This window comes from Vipera berus (assembly GCF_964194415.1).
Source record: "Vipera berus genome assembly, chromosome: 3".
In the NCBI taxonomy this organism is placed as follows: domain Eukaryota; kingdom Metazoa; phylum Chordata; class Lepidosauria; order Squamata; family Viperidae; genus Vipera; species Vipera berus.
Window position 1 is genome coordinate 6,782,764 of NC_138204.1, and position 21,340 is coordinate 6,804,103.

Consider the following 21,340-nt stretch of genomic DNA (forward strand, 5'->3'; position numbering starts at 1 on the left):
TATTAATGTGGTATTTCGGTGTGTAAATAAAGTCTAATGGGATGGTAATTGCGGCTCATTTAGTACTTAAAATAGAGAAATTGCACTTCCTTAAAAAAAAAGTTGAAGGATTTTTTGGGGGGTGGGTGGGGGGGAAAGTAGTTAGTTGAATTATACTGTAAATTATTTAAAAATGCACTCAGTGCATAGATTTGGGAGCGGTGGACAGCCCTGAGGTCCATTCCTTGTGTTTTGTTCATACACACAAGCTGCATACAGGTAGTCCTCGACTTACGGCCACAAGTGAGATCAGACTTTCTTTCATTAAGCAAAGCAATTGTTAAGTGAGCCACACTTAATTTTAAGATCTTTTTTTTGCCACGATCGTTAAGCAAATCACGACACTTCCCAGTGAATCATGTGGTCATTAAATGAATCTGGCTTTCCCTATTGACTTTGCTTCTCCGAAGCCAGCTAGGAAGGTCATACATGGGGATCACATGAACCCAGGATGCTGTATCTGTTGCAATTACATGCCAGTTGGTCACGTGACTATGAGAATGGTGTGTCAGTTGTAAGTGCGAGGACCACTTGTAAGTCACTTGTCAGTGCCGTCGTAACATTGAACGGTCATTAAACGAATGGTTGTAAGTCGAGGACCCCCCTGTACAGCTAGTCCTCAACTTACAAACAGTTCATTTAGTGACCGAAGTTACAGCGGCACAGAAAAAAGTGGCTTATCACCGTTTTTCACATTTAACGAGTGTTGCAGCATCCCCCTATGGTCACGTGATTTACATTGCGATGCCTGACAACTGGTTCATGTTTACGACGGTTGCCGCGTCCCGAGGTCATGTGATCCTCTTTTGTGACCTTCTGATGAACCAAGTCAAAGGGGAAGCCAGATTCACTTAACAACGGTGTTACGCAGGGCTTTTTTTCTCATAGAACGCTCAGAATGGAGTTCCGGCACCTTTTTTGGATGGAACCTTGTAGCATAAGCAAGGCGGGTTGTATGACATGTGTGAGTTCCGGCACCTTTTTCTTTTACAAAAAAAGCACTGGTGTTACGCATTTAGCAACCACAGCGATCCACTTAACAAATGTGGCAAGAAAAGTTATAAAATGGGGCAGGAAAAAAAAATCGCTTGACAAATTTCTCAGCAACATAAATTTTGGTCTCCATTGTGGTCGTAAGTTGAGGATTACCTGTAGTTTTCCTACCTGTGTGCTACAAGGGCTTGATGGATTCAGAAGGGATGTTTACTATCCATGATGTGATTTTCATTCCCCGTGCCCTTTTCTCTACTTTTCAAATGGTGTGTGTAGATCTTGGTTAAAGTACTAATCAAATATTAAATCTGATTCCATGGCAAATGGTGCTTTTAAGGGAGACTGCTCGTCTGAATATTTAATTCACCAATAACGTAGGAAGCTTGTTTCATTCTGCAGAAAAGGTTTGGGGGAAGACACAGTGTCGTTTTAATTTTTTTCTGTAGGCACCCTGTAAGCACCCTAATTTGGGAAAAGATATATGTACTTTATATTTGCAACACCTTATGTTTGAAATTTTTTTGGCTATTTATTGAAATGTTTATTTATTAAATTTATACTTCTTTTAAAACTGGACATCACATCAAGAGAAAGGAAAGCAGGCAAATAGTAATAATAATAATCCCTGGAAAAGAAAATACAACTTTTTGATCAATAAAACAATATTCCCTTTAAGTAAGAAAAAAAAAGTCTAACTTTTGCTTGTAATTTTGATGCAACCAAGTTATTTTTTATATATTTTTGTTATTTATTCTTTTACCAATGGGGAATTTTTTTAAAGATATTTTATAACTGAAGTGGTTTTTTAAGAAAAAGATTTTTGTTTTGATTTTTCTTTTGCGTGAGGACAAAATGCGGAGAGAGAGAGAGAAAGAGAGAGAGAAAAAAAATTAACTCCTTTTTGTTGTTTTGTGATTTTTTTTTGTCTTGGCGTTCCTATCATTTCAGGCACTGATAATGGTAAAAAATTTAAAACCCTGTCATTTCTTATTTATTTAATATTTAAATTAAACAAAAAAATGATCTGTACTCTTGTATATTTATTTTGTCATGTTTGTGTGTTGGTTATGTGATGGCTGAGTAATTGTTTATGTGAAGGAATACTCTTCCTATTTAAATAATAAAGAATCACATTGGGGAAAAAAATAACCAGTTCTTTCATGGATTTTTTTTTAGGAGCCTTGTGTGAAATAATCCCCATTTGCTTTTGAGAGTTAAATCCCATAACTTGTTTTCAGGTAGGCCTCAATTTATGGCCGATTACTTAGCGACCGTTCAAAATTATGTGCTACCTGGAAAAGATGGAGTTATGACTCCATTCATAAGTTCTGATTATCTCCCCTTTCCCCCCCCCCGCCCGGTCATGTGACCCCATTCCAGATGCTTGGCAACATGGCTGAATTTACAGCCATTTACAACGATTTTGCTAAAACCTGGAAGTTTTTTTCCAGTTTTCAGCAAAATGGTGCCATAACGAACAATGAGTTCGCTTAGCAAATGCAGCATTTGCTTAACGACCGCAGTGCTCATTTAACAACCACAGTGCTTATTTAATAACCAAAACGTTCTTTTATTGACCATGGGTATTCTCTTAATGACCACTGCAAAAAAGGTCGTAAAATCGGGTCGGTCACATGACTGACCCAATTTAGGACTGTCACAACGTACAACTGTGATGGGCAGGCTCCATTATGGTCGTATGTCGAGAACTAATTGTACACTAATATGCACATGAAGCATGGAGGTAATTAAGGAACCTGAAGCAGAGATGTCTCCTGAGGGATCAAAACAATCAAGATGGCAGCGTGGCTGCCATCTTGAATTTTTGGATTCTCCCCTATAGGCATCCCATTTCCAGGTTTTTTTCAGAAACTAAACACTGTGCAAACATGCTTGATAAGGGCAATCCAGGGGAACCAGGCATTCAGGGACAAGAATATAGGTAGGCCTTGACTTATGACCACAATTGAGTCCAAACTTTTTGTTGCTAAGTAAGGTAGTTTTTAAGTGAGTTTTGTCCCATTTTACAGCCTTTCTTGCCATAGTTGTTAAATGAATCGCTGCAGTTGCTAAGGTAGTAATAAGGTTGTAAACTGAATCTGGATTCCCCATTGACTTTGCCTGTTGTCGCAAAAGGGGATCGCAGGACCACGTTTGCCAAGCATTCACATTTTGATCACATGACCAAGGCGATGCTGCAACAGCCAAAAGTGTGAAAAACCGGTCCTAAGTCACTTTTTGCAGGGTTGTTACTTTAACCAATCACTAAGTAAATGGAGGTAAGTTGAGGACTGTATTTCTTAATAATAATAATAATAATAATAGAGTTGGAAGGGACCTTGGAGGTCATCTAGTCCAACCCCCTGCTCAGGCAGAAAAACCCTACACCATTTCAGACAAATGGCCATCCAGTCTCTTCTTAAAAACTTCCAGTGTTGCAGCATTCACTGCTTCTGGAGGCAGGTTGTTCCACTGGTTAATTGTTCTAACAGTCAGGAAGTTTCTCCTTAGTTCTAGGTTGCTTCTATGTTTGATTAGTTTCCATCCATTGCTTCTTGTCCTGCTTTCAGGTGCTTTGGAGAATAGCTTGACTCCCTCTTCTTTGGGGCAGTCCCTGAGATATTGGAAGACTGCTATCATGTCCCCCCTCGTCCTTCTCTTCATTAAACTAGACATACCCAATTCCAGCAACCGTTCCTTACTGTATATGTTTTAGCCCCCAGTCCCCTGATCATCTTTGTTGCTCTTCTCTGCCCTCTTTCCAGAGTCTCAACATCTTTTTTTACATCGTGGTGACCAAAACTGGATGCAGGCTTCCAAGTGTGGCCTTACCAAGGCCTTGTAAAGCAGTATTAACACTTCACGTGATCTTGATCCTCAAATATTGTTTTTGATTTCCAGCAGCTTTCATGTCCACGTCACAATATCTTTATTATGTGAGCTGTCTTCATCACTAGCCTCCACAAGCATTCTAAATAACTTTTTTTTTTTTGGTAATATATTCAGTCTTTTAGCCTCATAAGTGCTCTCCAAGCCTTATACTCAGAAAAGCATAACCAGAACAAGCGTGGCTTCCCTATTTCAAAAGAGGACAAACATTCTCTTTGGAATGTATCTCATGCAAAAAAAAAAAGATTTGTCCCAGTAGTTTATACAGCACTGAGTAGGCTCCTTATGGTTTTTAAATAACTTTAACCTTTCCACGAACTCTACCTTGTGTCTGCTTAGAGCAATAACTGGACTAATACAGGTAGACCTCCATTTACAACAGCTTGTTTAGTGACCATTCAACATTACAATGGCATTGGAAAAAGTGACTTATGACCATTTTTCACACTTTAGGACAGGGGTCCCCTATTGGCCACCAGGCCGCGTGAATAGCTGGCCGTTGCATGCACATATCACGGGTGCTTGCGGCCCCACTCATGCAGGTGTTGCTGCAAGCATCATGGGCATTCACAGTCTCATGTGCACGAGTGCACACAGCCCCACACGTGTGAGCAACGGGTGTTCATGTGCATGCACAAGCGCACACACAGGCATTCAATACACACACACACACACACACACACATCCCTTCTTTCCCCTCTCCCTCGCTCTGGGCCACCAACACCGAAAAGTTTTAGGACCATTGCGGCATCTCCATGATCACGTGATCAAAATTCGGATGCTTAGCAACTGACTTGTATTTATCCCAGTTGCTGTGTCCCGGGTGTCATGTGATCACCCTTGGTGAAGCCAGATTCACTTAATAACTGTGTTATTAACAATAACTGCAGTGATTCGGTCATAAAGTGGGGCAAAGCTCCCTTAACAACTGTTTTGCTTAGCCACAGAAATTTTAGGCTCAGTTGCAGTCATAAGTCTGAGGACTATCTGTAATCTTTGGATTTTTGCCTAAGGATTGGGGCAGAAACAAGCTTGTTGAAGGTATGAGGCATCAGTGAAAAGCAAAACCTATTTATCTGTGAGGGTGCATATAGATAATAATAATAATAATAATAATAATAATAATAATAATAATAATAATAATAATAATAATAATAATAATAATAATAATAATAATAATAATAATAATAATAATAATAATAATTTTATTTATATACCGCCCTTCTCCCGAAGGACTCAGGTAGTCCTCAAGTTATGGCCACCACTGACCCCAAAGTTTCCATTGCTAAGTGTGTGTGTGTGTGTGACTTAATACAGGTAGTCTTCAACTTACAACCACAACTGAGCCCCATATTTCTGTTGCCAAGTGAGGCATGCATTGACGACGTTTTGCCCCATTTTATGACCTTTCTTGCCACACTCGTTAAGTGAGTCACTGCAGTGGTTAAGTAAGCAACATGGTTGTTAAGTAAATCTGCCTTCCCCATTGACTTTTCTTATCAGACAGTCACAAAAGGGGATCACATGACCTCCCCGGGACACTGCAACCGTCATAAATATGAGTCAGTTGCCAAGTGTCTGAATTTTGATCACCTGACCCTGGGGAGGCTGTAAGTGGGTCTTTTGGACAGCAGGCCAGCACCTTAAGCGCAGGCAGAAAATTGTTGCTATTATTTTTATATTATATATTTAAGATTTAATTTCAATTCACGGTCTGGGACTGGTAAAAACCTAATAGTTCAAGTCCTAATCAAGGACCTAAGATTTATTAAGGTAGCGTCTGAGTATATAGGCAGTTCTGAGCAGGATGTTTTTTTTTTCAAAGTCAGGATATTCAGGGCTAATACGGTAAGTTTAACATTTCCAGGTATCTAGGCAGCTCTTTGAGTATTGCTCCAAGAGCTCCTATTACTATTGGTACAAGTGGAGCCTTGGTGGAGCAGTGGGCTAATGCCTCCTTAAGTAACACCAGCTGCCTGCAATTATTGCAGGTTCGCATCCCACCAGGCTCAAGGTTGACTCAGCCTTCCATCCTTCCGAGGTGGGTAAAATGAGGACCCAGATTGTTGGGGGCAATTAAGCTGACTTTGTAATAATGCCACTTGGGGGAGGTGTGTGAAAGCCCTAATAAGCAGGCATATACATAGAATGAAGGCTACTGCTAAGCACATTTGATTTGTGCTTAGATTGTAAGCCGCCCTGAGTCTTCGGAGAAGGGCGGGATATAAATGGGATTAAAATAAAAATAAAAAAAAGTTGCTTTCTTCCTCCCTAGACACACAAATTTCCAAATCACAATATTTTGTTATCTTTGTTATTTGATATTTTGATGTTATTAGTATTTAGTATTATTTTATTTTATATTATTTTCACCATCGTGACTTTTTTCAGTGAGGTTGTAACTTCGAACAGTCACTAAATGAACTACGGGAAATCGAGGGCTACCAATAACTGCCTTGATTTGCAACAGAAATTCTGCTCCCATGAGTGGTCGTAAGCCGAGGACATTCCGGCGCGATCTAAAGACCTACCTGTTTGAACAAGCCGGCCTGGCCTGATGGGTGATGGGTTTGGGTTTTATTGCTTTTTATGTATTTTAACTTATTGTTATAGTTTTGGGGCATCTTGTTTAATCTCTTTTAATTTTTGTATTTTTGTCTTTTAACATGTATTGCCCTGTTCATCGCCCTGAGTCCTTCGGGAGAAGGGCGGTATACAAATAAAATAATAATAATAATAATAATAATAATAATAATAATAATAATAATAATAATAATAATAATAATAATATTAGGGACGCGGTGGCTCAGTGGGTTAGGACGCTGAGCTTGTCGATCAGAAGGTCGGCAGTTTGGCGGGTCGAATCCCGAGTGCCGTGTAGCAGAGTGAGCGCCTGTTACTCGTCCCAGCTTCTGCCAACCTAGCAGTTCGAAAGCACGTAAAAATGCAAGTAGAAAAATAGGGACCACTACGGTGGGAAGGTAACAGTGTTCCGTGCGCCTTTGGCGTCTAGTCATGCCGGCCACATGACCACGGAGATGTCCTCGGACAAGCGCTGGCTCTTCGGCTTTGAAACGGAGATAAGCACCGGCCCCTAGAGTCGGAAACGACTAGCATGCATGTGCGGGGGAACCTTTACCTTTTACCTATTATTATATTATTATTATTATTATTATTATTATTATCTGCACTGAACTCAGGAAAAAGAGCCTCAAGTCTGGTGCTTCAAAAACACTCCACGCTGCATGTTATCATAAACATCTTTCCAGCCTCTTCAAATCCTCAATAATCCATTGTTCTTTCTAAAACTTTGAAACGGATCTTTGTTATCAGAACAATTGCCAAAGCAATGTCATTTATGGAACTGTTCGTTCATCTCTAACCTTTCGAAAAGAGCGTGTGACGTATTGCAGATCTGCAGGTACTGAACAAGGATAGGGAGCAGGAGGAGAGGGAAGGCAGAATAATAACACAGCGTTTAAAATTGCTCTGCTTGGGCAAAACTGGATGGCGCCATTGAGATCCAAAGGAGGACCGTACAGAAGTCCTTGACATACGACGACAATGGAGCCCTGCTCGTTATGATCATAAGTCGTACCAGTTGTAAAACGGGCCGGTCACCTGATATTATCACTTTATTATTGCAGTGATGGTTAAGCCAACGCGGCCGTGGTAAAATGGCCACTGTGGTCGTTAAACAAACCGATGGTTCACCACGGGGCGGTTTTGCCAAACACCAAAAATAAATGCTAGTTTGTAGGAAAACCATCGTTAAACACAGTTACATGACTGAGGGGCGCTGGAAATCACCGTAAATGCAGCCATGTTGCTGAGCACATTCGGTCACATTTTATTTTTTTTAATTTTTAATCCCAATTATATCCCGCCCTTCTCCGAAGACTCAGGGCAGCTTACAATTTAAGCACAAACCAATGTGTTTAGCAATAGCCTTCATTCTATGTATATGCCTGCTTATTAGGGCTTTTGGGGCCCCCCAAGGATGGAAGGCTGAGTCAACCTTGAGCCTGGTGGGACACGAACCTACACTAATTGCAGGCAGCTGGTGTTACTTAAGGAGGCATTAGCCCACTGCTCCACCAAGGCTCAGACTGTTGGAACTTTGGATCCAAGTCATAGGTGCGTCGTAATTTTGAGCAGTCATTAAACGACCGATCGTAAGTTGAGGAGTACCTGCATTCCAACCACAATTGCAGGGAAGAGGACACAATCGTGAGAATATTGCCCATTGATTCAACTTCAGTTTCTTACTCAAAAATTGTTCACTTGATTCCACTGTCAAAGAAGTGGAACAGCTTTGTTCTCCAGAAGTCGTTGGAGCTGCATCACGAGAGGGTTTTAAGAAGAGACTGGACAACCATTTGCCTGAAGTGGTATAGGCAACCTTGGCTCTTTTATGACTCGTGGACTTCAATACCCAGAATTCCTGAGCCAGCATGGGGGAAACTTTGGCCTCTTCATGACTTGTGGACTTCAACTCCCAGAATTCCTGAGCCAGCATGGCTCAGCTTGCAAACCTCTCCCTTTCCCCTCAGCATGGCTGGCTCAGGAATTCTGGGAGTTGTAGTCCACGAGTCCTAAAAGAGCCAAAGTTGCCTACCCTTGGTATAGGCCTCCTGACTGACCAAGGGGTTACTCTAGAGACCTCCAAGGTCCTTTCCAACTCTGCTATTCTGTTATTCATCACTTCAACAATTGAGTCATCGACAAAACAATTACAGGTGCCCTCGACGTACGACCGCAATTGAGCCCCAAATTTCTATGGCTAAGCGAGACAGTTGTTAAGTGGGTTTTCTGCCATTTTACAACCTTTCTTGCCACAGTTGTTAAGTGCAGTTATTAAATTAGCCCCGGTTTGTTAAGTGGATCTTGGCTGCCCCGCCTTCTGACTTGCGTTTGTCAGAAGATCGCAAAAGGGGATCCCGCGACCTGGGACTCTGCAAAGGTCGTAAGTATGAGTCAGTTGCCAAGCGTCTGAATTTTGATCCTGTGACCCATCGTGATGCTGCCATGGTCGTACGTACGAAAAATGGCCACTTTTTTCAGTGCCGTTGTAACTTGGGGGTAGCCACTAAACGAACTGTTGTAAATCGAGGAGTATTTGTACTTAGGGAATCGGTTTATTGTGAAATTGCTTAGTATGGAATCTCTTTCAAACGCTGAAGTCTTGGCGTCTTCCTGCCAACTTAAGATCACAATTCCCTGGTAAGTCATCTGGGAAATCAAATCACAGATCTTGGATTCTTAGATCTAACATCTTTTCTGATATTTGAACGATGCCATCAGCTTCCTTCTCAGCCTTCTCCTTAACGAAGTTCCTGCTTCCTTCTGTTTGATCAGTCTCTGCTCCAATTTATCTCAACTTTTCTCCAACGTCCCGACTGCTCAGTTACAACGGCACTGGAAAAAGTGAGGTGTGGCCTCTTTTGACACTTATAACCCTTGCAGCATCCCCATGCTCATGTCATCAAAATTCAGGTGCTTGGCAGATGGTATGTACCCATGTTTCCCCCAAAATAAGACCGGGCTTTATATTAATTTTTGTTCCAAAAGACGCATTAGGGTTAATTTTCCGGTTAGGTCTTATTTTCGGGAAAATATGGTACTATATGCATCCATCTGGCTGACGATTTTAACGGGCTTATTTGAGGGGTAGAGCTTATATTATGAGCATCCTGAAAAAATCATGCTAGGGCTTCATTTCCAGTTGACTCTTATTTTTGGAGAAACACGGTATTTACGACTGTGGCACTAGCCCAGGGTCATGTGATCACCCTTTGTGACCTCCTGACAAGGCAAAGTCAAAGGGGAAGTTGCTTAACAACCAAGTGATTCATTTAACAACTGCAGGGATTGGCTTAACAACCGTGGCAAGAAAGGCCATAGAATGGGGCAAAACTCACAACATCTGTCTCACTTAGCAACAGAAATTTTGGGCTCGCTTGTGCTTGTAACTCGAGGACTACCTGTAGAACAGGGGTCCCCAACCCCTGGGCTGCGGCCCACTAGCGGGACGCAGCCTGTTTGAAACCGGGCAAGCACGCCACTCACATAAATGGAGGGGGCATGCGCCCACTGTTCAGAGTTGTGCATGCACATGCGCGCCTATCAGACACGAGCCAGGCTGCCAAGCTGGAAAGGTTGGGAACCGCTACTTGAATTGAATTGAATTTATTAAATTTATATGCCGCCCTTCTCCCTAAGGACTCATACTGTCGAATGCATTATAAGTCCCAAAGCGCTTTTTCAAGAGGCAACCAGACTTTCTTGTTTTTCTTTGAAGACATTTTGCTTCTCATCCCAAAAGCTTCTTCAGCTCTGACGGGATGGTGGGTAATAGAAGGATTTATACTCCTTGCAGATAGCAGGTCATTTGCATTCTTTTAGAGCAGGGGTGTCACGCACAGGCCACGCACAGGCCAGTTCCGCAAAGGCAAAAAAGTCACGATACATCACGGGACACAATCGAGTTTGACACCCGTGTTTTAGAGAGTCGTTGGGGCCATTTCGAGGTTTACCTGTGTCCTCAGGGTCACCTCAGTAGTGCAAATGGAGCCTTCTTGGCTGCAGGATGTATTGCTATCCAATTTGTCTTTAAGAAGCTTTCTTTCTTTCTTTAAGAAAATTTTATTGATTTTCTAGTTTTACATTTAAATTTTTAAAAAGCAAGGTGGGTGGCTGAGTTAATCGATAATTCAATAACATACAAGTATCTTTAGTAAGATCTCAAGCTATTACATTAGATATTTCCTCTTTTCCCCTTAGTATTTACTGTCTCATATTTAAACTAATACAATTCCTATTATATCGATCAAATAAAAATAACTTTCTTACATTTATCAATAATTTTTAGTCTATACATATCCTAGTTATTTTAACATTCCATCTTTATAGACAATGTCCTAAGTTTTTCCCAATTTTTAGTTTCCCATTAATATTTAAATTTAACATTTAATATTTATAACTTCCAAGATTTAAATAACCCCAATTCCCTTTATGACAATTCATCAAAAGATCTTATGTTCAGGAGACACGTCTTTTATCTATTTGAATTCTCACCGTCTTACATCAACTAATTAATAATACAATATAACATTCTTATTTTCTGCTAATTTCTAAATATCTTAAATTTAGTAACCAAAAATCTCTCCTATTTCAACATTTAAGACTTCCTCTCTTTTTTTTCTCTTGATATCTACTATCTCATATTTAAACTAAGAGTTTTCTACCTACTACATACAACAGCTTGAGCAAGAGCGCCATCTTGTGATCAAGCCAAAATAAAGAAAACTGCATAAAAACACACCCGATGATGAGCTTCTTGCAATTGTTATGTCCCTGTTAAGACACGGGTGTCAAACTCGCCGCGTCACGTGACGTGTCGCGACATTTCACGACTTTTATCGCATTTCCACAGCTGGGGTAGGAGAAACACTGCTGTACAGTAAACACATCCAGGTAGTCTTTGATTTGCGACCACAGCTGAGCCCCATTTTTTTTTATTATTATTGTTAAGCAAGGCAGTTGTTAAGTGAGCTTTGCCCCATTTACAGTTTTTCTTGACACGGTTGTTAAGCGAATCACTACATTTGCTAAGCTGGTAAGCTGGTTGCTAAGTGAATCTGGCTTCCCCGTTGATTTTTGCTTCTCAGAAGGTCGCAAAAGCGGATCACGTTCAAAGGGTCATAAGGCACTTTTTTTTCCAGTGCCGCTGTAACCTGACATGGTCACTAAACGAATGGTTGTAAGCCGGGGCTACCTGTATCCTGCATCTCTAGCAGTTTTCGTAGCTATTATGAGCAGGAAGGCTAAGCGGGAGCATTAACGAACCACTGAGAGTAAATGCTCTCCTTTGTTAAACGGTCCTACCTACAGCCTTCTTTTAGCTTGGCATCCACACGCTTCTCCCGCCTTCTCTTCCAAACACGTGTTCACCCAGACACACACACACACCCCCGCGCAAGACAACGGTAGACCCTTCTCTTCGCCCCCCCCTTCCCTTTCGGCCCACATGGTACGTTCCCTCCCGCCTGCTCGCCCGCCTGCCTCGCCCGGCGTGTGACGTCAGAGGCGCTCACGCGGCGGCGCCTGCGCAGTGGCGCTGCCCTGAGGGGGGGGCTGTTTGGGCAGCTGGGCTTCTGTTTACAGCCGTGGGACGCGGCGTGTGGCTGGGCGGGGGGAGAGTTGGCGGCTCGGAGGGCTGGCGGAGGCGGCTGGCGCTGGAGGAACAGGTAGAGCTGCGCCGGCTGTTCTTCCTCGGGGCTCCCTCCGTCCTCAACTGATGGCAGGCGGGGGGGGGAGCCCCCCTCGCCCGTGTAGCCCTGGCGTCCAGGCCCCGCCCCTTTCTGCCCCCTAGCAACAGCCTCCCCCCGCCCCTCTCTGCCCCCTAGCAACGGCCTCCCCACCCCACCCCCGCCCCAGCTTCTGTGGGGTGAGCCCTCCCTCCCCTTTTTTTTCCCGGAAGGTGGGGTGGGTTTAGAAACGCTCTGGCGCCCTGCACAGAGGTTGGACCACAGGACCCATCATCCTTGGCCAGGGTCGGTAGGCAAGCTAGGAAGGGAGTTGGGTTCTGTGGCCAAGGCCAGGAAGCAGAGGAGCCTCTGGTCAGCTGGGGATTCCCCTGGTGCCCGGCTTGCCCTGCTGGCTGTGCACCATGGGGGTGGGGGTGGGGGAGATTCCCTGCTAGGGATTCCCCTAGTACCCAGTTTGCCATACTGGCTGGGCATAATGGGGGATGGGATTCCCTACTAGACATTCCTATAGCGCCCAAACTCCCATACTGGCAGTGCATTATGGGGTGGGATTCCCTGCTAGGTATTCCCACAATGCCCAGCTTGCCCTATTGGCTGTGCATCATAGGTGAGTAGCCCCCATATCTGGAAAAGCTCCCCTCGCCCTGCTTAACCCTTCAAAGGGGCCTTGAAAATATTAATCTGAAAATAATACCCTGCTGGGTTTTTTGTGGCTTGCCTTGCAGCCCCTTTGGGTATTACATGTTGACGGCTGGTTGGGTTGTTTTTCTGTGTAATGTCATCAAAGCAAGCTGCTTTATTTGGTTAATAAATGGTTGGCAGTGCATGGGACTTTGCCATTTCTTCTTAACAGATGTTTCTCAACCCGAGAGCTCTCCGGATATGTGGAATTTGGCTACCAGAATTCCCCAGCCAGCCTTTGCTGAAGCGTCTGGGAATGGGTCCGCATATCTGGAGATCGGAGAAGGCTGGCTCACAGCCCTTTAGAGTAACATCAAGCACACGTACCAAAATTATTGTCCCATTTCTCTCTCTTGAGGTGGGCCTTTCCTGAAATGATGTGTTGCTTGCTTATGGAGAAAGGATTAGCAACTTTCTTCTGCCCTGTATTCATAATACCCTCATCCTAAGCAAGATTCTTCCCCACCCCCCACCCCCCAGTTGCATACTGGAGATAAGGTAAATATTTATCCTAGTTTTTAATCCGAAAAGTCCTTGTGGGTATTTGTCACAGTGAAAGCTGCTGTTATACAGTCTTGCAACTTCTGCAAATGTTGTCTTGTAAGCAGTCTTTCCTGACCATTTATAAAAGAACCAGGTGTTTTTTTCACAATGTCTTAATAACGTGCATTTCTTCATAGACACAGATTTGTTCGGAATGCCTGTGCAATTATCTTTTGAGTGCTTTGAATTTCTTTTGGAAAGTACCTCTGGTTTTGCTTTGGTTTTTTTTGTCTGAAATGGGGCTGTTTTGCATTGAAAACCAAGTGTTTCCTTTCAGTGCGAAAATCACTTCTGTCGTTTTAGGTTGCGTCCTGCGAACATAGGCAAAGTTCTTTAGCAAAACTCCATTGCTGTAAATAGAAGGAACATCTGGGCTGCCATCCAAGGAATAAAAGTTTTGACACTCTTGTTTGCATGGAACAAATGCCAGGGATTGTGGTGGTCATTGCAGAAAAAGAAACACAACACACTTTTTTTTTGGCATTTGGAAACTAGGCTGTCTGCAGTAGGCCTGGGCTGCAACATGAGTTTTGTTGTCAGAAAGCTATTCATTATCATCCACACCCTCCTTCCCCTGGGGTAGACAGTTCTTCACTGATAGGGCAGCGTAGGCAGGAGACTTTTTTTTCCAGTAAGTGTGCCCAGAATTGGCTGCAAACCAATTATCTCTGTGGTTGAACAAAGCATGTAGAAGCATGCTAATAGCCCTGTAATGAGAGAACCAGCCAGGTCAGAGTGCAGATGTCTTGTGCATGGAGGATCTTTTTAACTTGGAATATATTGTTTAGTGAACAAGAATATATGTGCTGACAGTAAGCATTAAGCCCTACGAAGCCCCAGCAGCTGAATGCCAGAAAGAGGTGCATTTCTACTTAAATCCCATTTTGAGCTCTTAGTTTTGGCCCATGTTTTGCAGGATCCACAAAAGGCTGAGTACAAATACTTGGAACATCCATTCCTCGAGCTATAAATATTCTCCTTTATTGAGATCCATTCTGTGTTTGCTTTTCTCTGAAAGCGATCTGTTCACGTTCCCTTCTAGAAACCCTCGTTTGATACCGACGGATGGGAGGGAGGGTTGCTTCAGGATCTTTTCACTTGAGGATCAGAATCAAGTCTTTCTGGGGAAAGGTAGACCCAAAGGTGTATATTACAATAGACAAGATAGAGACTTTGCAGTTCATGAGGAGAAGAAAGAGAGCAATACCAGTTTGGTCTAGTCGTAGGGGTAGGCAATCTTGGCTCTTGAAAAAACATCTTTGGGACAACTGCGACCAGGATGACTGAACATCTCCTTAGTCGTCACATAATCTTTTTTCTAAAAAAAATAAAATAAAAATCTTTTTCTCAAAGGTGGTCAGCTGATAGATAATATTGGCGTTTATTTTCCACCCATTTTTACGATCAAGGAATTACCGACCTACAAACCATCAAAGAGCAAACACCAGCCTAATCAAGGAAACGCTAGTACAAGGAGTAGGCCACCTTGGCTCTTTTATGACTCGTGGACTTCGACTCCCAGAATTCCTGAGCCAGCCATGCTGAGGGGAAAGAGAGGTTTCCAAGCTGAGCCATGCTGGCTCAGGAATTCTGGGAGTTGAAGTCCACGATTCATAAAAGAGCCAAGGCTGCCTAACCCTGGCCTAGGCCGCTTTATGACTCGTGGACTTCGACTCCCAGAATACCTGAGCCAGCCATGCTGAAGGGAAAGAGAGGTTTCCAAGCTGAGCCATGCTGGCTCAGGAATTCTGGGAGTTGAAGTCCACGATTCATAAAAGAGCCAAGGTTGCCTACTCCTTGTACTAGTGGTTGAGGCACCAAGCTAGAAAGCGAGAGACTTAAAAGAGTTCTAATCCCACCTTAGACATGAAAGCTGGCTAGGTAATTTGAGCCAATCACCAGGAGACGGTGAGTTCTAGTCCCAGCTTAGGCTTGAAAGCCAGCTTTAGGCCAATTCCTCTCTCTTGGCCCAAGCCACCTTGCAGGGTTGATGTCGTGGAGAAAATAGGAAGGGGAAGGAGTATTGGATATATTCACTGCCTTGAGTTGCTTATAAAAATAAAGATGGAATAATAGTGAATGAACGAACGAACGAATGAATAAATAAATCAAACACCCTTTTTGCCTATCTGACCTGTGTCCCAGGGCGTCTAGTTGGCACCAATGACAAAAGCAATATTTACTCAATCAGAATAGAGCTGGAAGGGACCTTGGAGGTCTTCTAGTCCAGCCCTCTGCTCAAGCAGGAAGACCTATACCATTTCAGACAAGTGGCTGTCCAGTCTCTTCTTAAAAACCTCCAGTGATGAAGCACCCACAACCTCTGGAGGCAAGCTGTTCCACTGGTTAATTGTCCTCACTGTCAGGAAGTTTCTCCTTAATTCCAGGTTGCTCCTCTCCATTAGTTTCCATCCCTTGTTTCTTCTCCTGCCTTCTGGGGCTTTGGAAAATAAGTTGTCCCCCCTCTTCTTTGTGTTGTTGTTGTTTTTTTTGAAAACTTAGTTTTTTAAACTAGACAGGCTGCTGAATTGATCCATTAAGGCAGCCTTTGCAGCCGGCACCCTCCCAACCCTATAAAGTCTGATGATAAAATCAGAATCAAGGACCGAATTGGGAAGGACAGCATTGTGGCCCGTGCAGACCCATTGCTAAAGATGGACTGAGGTACTTTTCTTGGGCCTGAATGTTGAATTTCACTATTAGAAGCGTATAGTCACGGGTAGGCAACCTTGGCTCTTTTATGACTCATGGACTTCAACTCCCAGAATTCCTGAGCCAGCCACGCTGAGGGGAAAGGGAGAGGTTTGCAAGCTGAGCCCTCCTGGCTCAGGAATTCTGGGAGTTGAAGTCCACGAGTCAAAAGTGCCAAGGAGACCTACCCCTGGCCTAGGCCTAGGCCGCTTGATGACTCGTGGACTTCAACTCCCAGAATTCCTGAGCCAGCCACGCTGAGGGGAAAGGGAGAGGTTTGCAAGCTGAGCCGTGCTGGCTCAGGAATTCTGGGAGTTGAAGTCCACGAGTCATAAAAGCGCCAAGGTGACCTACCCCTGGCCTAGGCCTAGGCCGCTTGATGACTGCACACATTTTAACTCTGCCAACAGTACAGATTTTCTTCAACTTACGACCAGTTTTATTCAAAATTATGACAAACCTACCTCGGGGCTGCTTGCGACCCCGCTTCAAAGATACGACAATCACCCCTCCACCAAACGTCAGACGCTTGGCAACCTGGCCCTTTGCAGTGTCCAGCAGTCAAGTGACCCTGTTTTATGACAGTTTTGGTGGAAACTGGCCGTTACAGAGTGAACCTTTGTTCGCTTAACAACCAAGGCATTTCCTTAATGACTCTGGATTCGCTTAATGACCGGGGTGACTCACGTGACCACCCCTGTAAAAATGTCATAAAATCAGGTCAGCCACGTGACATGAGGTCACGTGACCATCATGACTTACAACCATGATGGGCAAGGATCCATTATGGTCGTAGGTCAAGGGCTGCCTATAGTGCAGATTCAACTCCATCTGTAGAAATTCTCTTGGTGACTCAGCTTATCCTACCTCATAAGATTGTTGTTGTGATAAGAAACAGTATATCTGTTTGAACTCTTGGAGAAAGGTTGTGTATCAATCTAATAAATAAGTATCTTAGTGCCTGTTTTTTTATAGCTGTTGTTTTGCAGATTATCCCAAATCCACCTAAATACAATGCCAATATTTATAAGTGTTCAATGAGATCTCTGCTGAAGTGGCAATTTCCCATTTAGATTTTGCAGTGTGTTTTATTGATATAGTTTTGATACATACAAGTGGATTATTGGTTTTCCTAAACACATGCCAAAGTAAAACATATTAAATTGGAAATTGACGACCAGATTGGCTGCTTCTACAAGTCTTGTTAGAAGAGCAAAATACTCTAATTAAAATTCCCGTGCTCTTTTTCCTATATGTATTATTAACAGACTGTCTAAATGGCACTTGAAATTACAAAGTGCTCGCTGATTAAAACTGGCATGCCAAAAGAGAGAGTATGTAAAAATTTTAATGTGATACTTAACCATGACCCCAGTTAAAGCAATTATTTAAGAATATTTTGGTTTAGAGGATTTCAGGTTGAAATATTGAATTGGAGGTTGCATTAGTTTTGAGGCAAGGATCCAACAAAATTAAACACATCACAGGTTTGTATAATAGAATTTTGTACCCACTCTTTGACCTCTGTGGCTAAATTACTATTTTCAGGTTGATCAGCACATATGTGCCTTTCCAGCATCTTTCATTCTTCGTGGGATCCAGCTCAGTTTTAAGTGTAGATTATGCATTCAATTATAAAGAAAATGCACCTGCATTTTCTGCGTCGCATGAGAAAAGCACATCTTCCTTCCCCTGTCCTGACCACTTTCTGCAGAGGGACAGTCGAGAGCATCCTGTCACACAGCATCACAGTCTGGTTTGGAAGCATCCCTGCTTCAGACAGGAAGGCGGTGCAGAGAGTGGTGAGGACGGCCAGAAAGATCATTGGCACTTCCCTCCCCTCCATCCAGGACATAGCACAGAAGCGTTGCTTGAGCAGGGTCCGCAAGATTGTCTGGGACACTACATACCCTCTCCATGACCTGTTTTCCTTGTTCCCTTCTGGGAGGAGGGGGCTTCGTGGTATCTGCAGCAGAACATCCAGATTCAGCCATTAGTTTCATTCCGTACAGCCGTGGTAGCGAACCTATGGTACAGGTGCCATAGGTGGCACACAGAGCCCCCTCTGTGGGCACGCGCGCTGTCACCACAGTCCTAGGCCTTCAGCTGGGTTTATAAAACCTTTTCGCTTTAGGCCTCCACCACCGTGTGCAAAAAAAAAAGGTTCAATCAATTTCAACTTCTCGCGGGGAAAAAAAAGATCTTGCAAAGTTGGAATTGATTGATTGAACTTTTTAGTCTCACCCAGTCTGCCATTACCACCGCAGCCACGCCCACCCAATGGGCCACACCAACCCAATGGGCCACGCCCACCCGGCACCCAACGATATATAAGTAGGTTTTGGTTTGTAGTTTGGGCACTCGGTCTCTAAAAGGTTCGCCATCACTGCCATACGGCATTAACCTTATGAACTCTCAAGCTTCCTCCTTCGTTATGTATTCAAGATGGACAGTGATTAATAGTTGTATGTTACTTATACGTAAGGGTGTAGATCTATGATGTTGTTAGTTGCGAAGTCGTGTCTGACCCATCGCGACCCCATGGACAACGTTCCTCCAGGCCTCCCTATCCTCTACCACCTTCTGGAGTCCATTTAAGCTCACGCCTCCTGCTTCAGTGACTCCATCCAGCCACCTCATTCTCTGTCGTCCCCTTCTCCTGCCCTCAATCTTTCCCAGATGTAGGTGTATACATATGTTGTATATAGTATGTTTAAATGTGTGTTATGTATGTGTACACTTTGAGAGCAAGCAACTAAATTTCATTTTAAAATGTGCGCCATTGTGCCCACAGCAAAAAATGACAATAAAGGTTATCTTATCAAGTCTCATTGCTACTATTGAGAGGTGCATATTAAGACAACTGGAGTGGGGGACTGTTGAAATGATTGGGGTGGGAGGTGTTCTGCGGAGGTCCACTATCAGAGTCCATCTCCTTAAAAAAGAGGGCCAGGACCAAACGTAGACTTCAAGACTATTTCAGGAAAAATACAACTGGTCCTCGTTTAGCAACCGCAATGCAGTCATTAAGCAAAGCAGTTACCATGTGAAACCCCAACGGTGCTTATGATCTTACTTCACGTTTTCTTTGCTTTACAGACCTGTGAAGGTCATACATGCGAGGATTAGTTGTAAAGTCACTTTTTCATCACCTTTATAACTGTAAGTAATGGCTAAATTAGGTGGTCACTAAACATAGAGAACAGATCATCCTCGACTTATAATGGTTGGCTTAGTGATATTACAACAGGTCTCCCAGTTACTGTTGTACGATGACCTGGATCCGAAGTTCCCACCCCTGTGGTTAAATGATCATGGTGTGGGTGTTCAGTAACCAGCCTGCATGTGTCCCATGAACACATGATCACAATTTGTTTCTACTAGCAAAAACTTCCTGAGAGCTAGAACAACCGGTGGAACAACCTGCCTCCAGAAGTGGTAATTGCTCCAACACTGGAAGTGTTTAAGAAGAGACTGGACAGCCACTTATCTGAAGTAATATAGTGTTTCCTGCCTGAGCGGGGGGGTTGGACTAGATGACCTCCAAGGTCCTTTCCAACATCATCATCATCATCATCATCATCATCATTATTATTATTATTATTATTATTATTATTATTATTATTATTATTATTATTATTATTTAACTTTTATTCATTAAACATGAAACTCAGTCAACTGAACACTCAAATTGACTGGCAGTAATGGTTGACACGGGTTGCTGCCAGCATCCTAGGTATCAACCAGGTATCTCCTTAAAATGTAAGATGTTCCAAGTAGCGCAGTTTTTTGTACAGTTGCAAGAAAAAGTATGTGAACCCTTTGGGATTACGTGGAGTTTTGCATGAATTGGCCATAAAATGCACTCTAAACGTCATGTAAGTCACAACAATAGAAAAACACAGTCTGCTTAAAATAATACTGCACAAACATTAGCTGTTGTCATGTTTTAATTGAACATAAGATGGAAACATTCACAGTGCAGGGTGGAAAAAGTATGTGAACCCCTAGCCTAATGACTTCTCCAAGAGCTAATTGGAGCCAGGAGTGAGCCAACCTTGACTCCAACCAGTGTGATGATATTGGATGTGTTGCTGACAGCTGTCGTGCCCTTTAAAAACACACACCTGTTTTGGGTTTACTGGTCTCAAGAAGCACTGTCTGATGTGAACCATGCCTCGCAGAAAAGAGCTCTCAGAAGACCTACGATCAAGAATTGTTGATTTGCATGAAGCTGGAAAGGGTTACAAAAGTATCTCCAAAAGCCTTGATGTTCATGTGTCCACGGTAAGATAGACTGTCTACAAATGAGAAAGTTTAGCACTGTTGCCTTTCTTTGCCTTCCAAAGAAAGGCAGTGCCAAAGAATGTTCAAACTATCGCACCATTGCACTCATTTCTCATGCTAGTAAAGTCATGCTTAAAATCCTACAAGCTAGACTTCAGCAGTATGTGGATCGAGAACTACCAGAAGTGCAGGCAGGATTTCGAAGAGGCAGAGGAACTAGAGATCAAATTGCCAACATACGCTGGATCATGGAGAAAGCTAGGGAGTTCCAGAAAAACATCTACTTCTGCTTCATTGACTATGCTAAAGCCTTTGATTGTGTGGATCATAACAAACTGTGGCAAGTTCTTAAAGAGATGGGAGTACCAGACCATCTTATTTGTCTCTTGAGAAACCTATATGCGGGTCAAGAAGCAACAGTGAGAACTGGACACGGAACCACTGATTGGTTCAAAATTGGGAAAGGAGTCCGGCAAGGCTGTATACTGTCGCCCTGCCTATTTAACTTATATGCAGAGCACATCATGAGAAAGGCAGGGCTAGATGAATCAAAAGTTGGAATTAAGATTGCCGGAAGAAATATCAACAACCTAAGATACGCAGATGATACCACTCTAATGGCAGAAAGTGAAGAAGAACTAAAGAGCCTCTTGTTGCAGGTGAAGAAGGAGAGTGCAAAACTTGGGTTGAAACTTAACATTAAGAAAACCAAGATCATGGCATCTGGCCCTCTCAATTCCTGGCAAATAGATGGGGAAGAAATGGAGGTAGTGACAGATTTTATTTTCCTGGGCTCCAAGATCACTGCAGATGGGGACTGTAGCCAAGAAATTAAAAGACGCTTGCTCCTGGGGAGGAAAGCCATGGCAAATCTAGACAGCACACTAAAAAGCAGAGACATCACCCTGTCAACAAAAGTGCGTATAGTCAAGGCTATGGTCTTCCCA

General features: G+C 43.2%; 1 protein-coding gene across 10 annotated transcripts in view; it reads left to right on the forward strand.

The window, feature by feature from the left end:
- The first annotated feature begins 12,038 nt into the window (after nucleotides 1–12,038).
- The window catches only part of PCMTD2 (protein-L-isoaspartate (D-aspartate) O-methyltransferase domain containing 2), a 66,099-nt gene continuing 56,797 nt past the window's right edge, over nucleotides 12,039–21,340 (forward strand). For 9 of the 10 annotated variants that reach the window (XR_014025919.1, XR_014025920.1, XR_014025921.1 and 6 more), the window contains exons 1-2: nucleotides 12,056–12,170; nucleotides 19,206–19,268. The gene's annotated coding sequence lies outside the window, so the exon portion shown is untranslated. Of the gene's footprint in view, nucleotides 12,171–19,205; nucleotides 19,269–21,340 lie in introns of all 10 variants that reach the window. The other variant, XM_081323811.1, reaches the window with a different exon arrangement.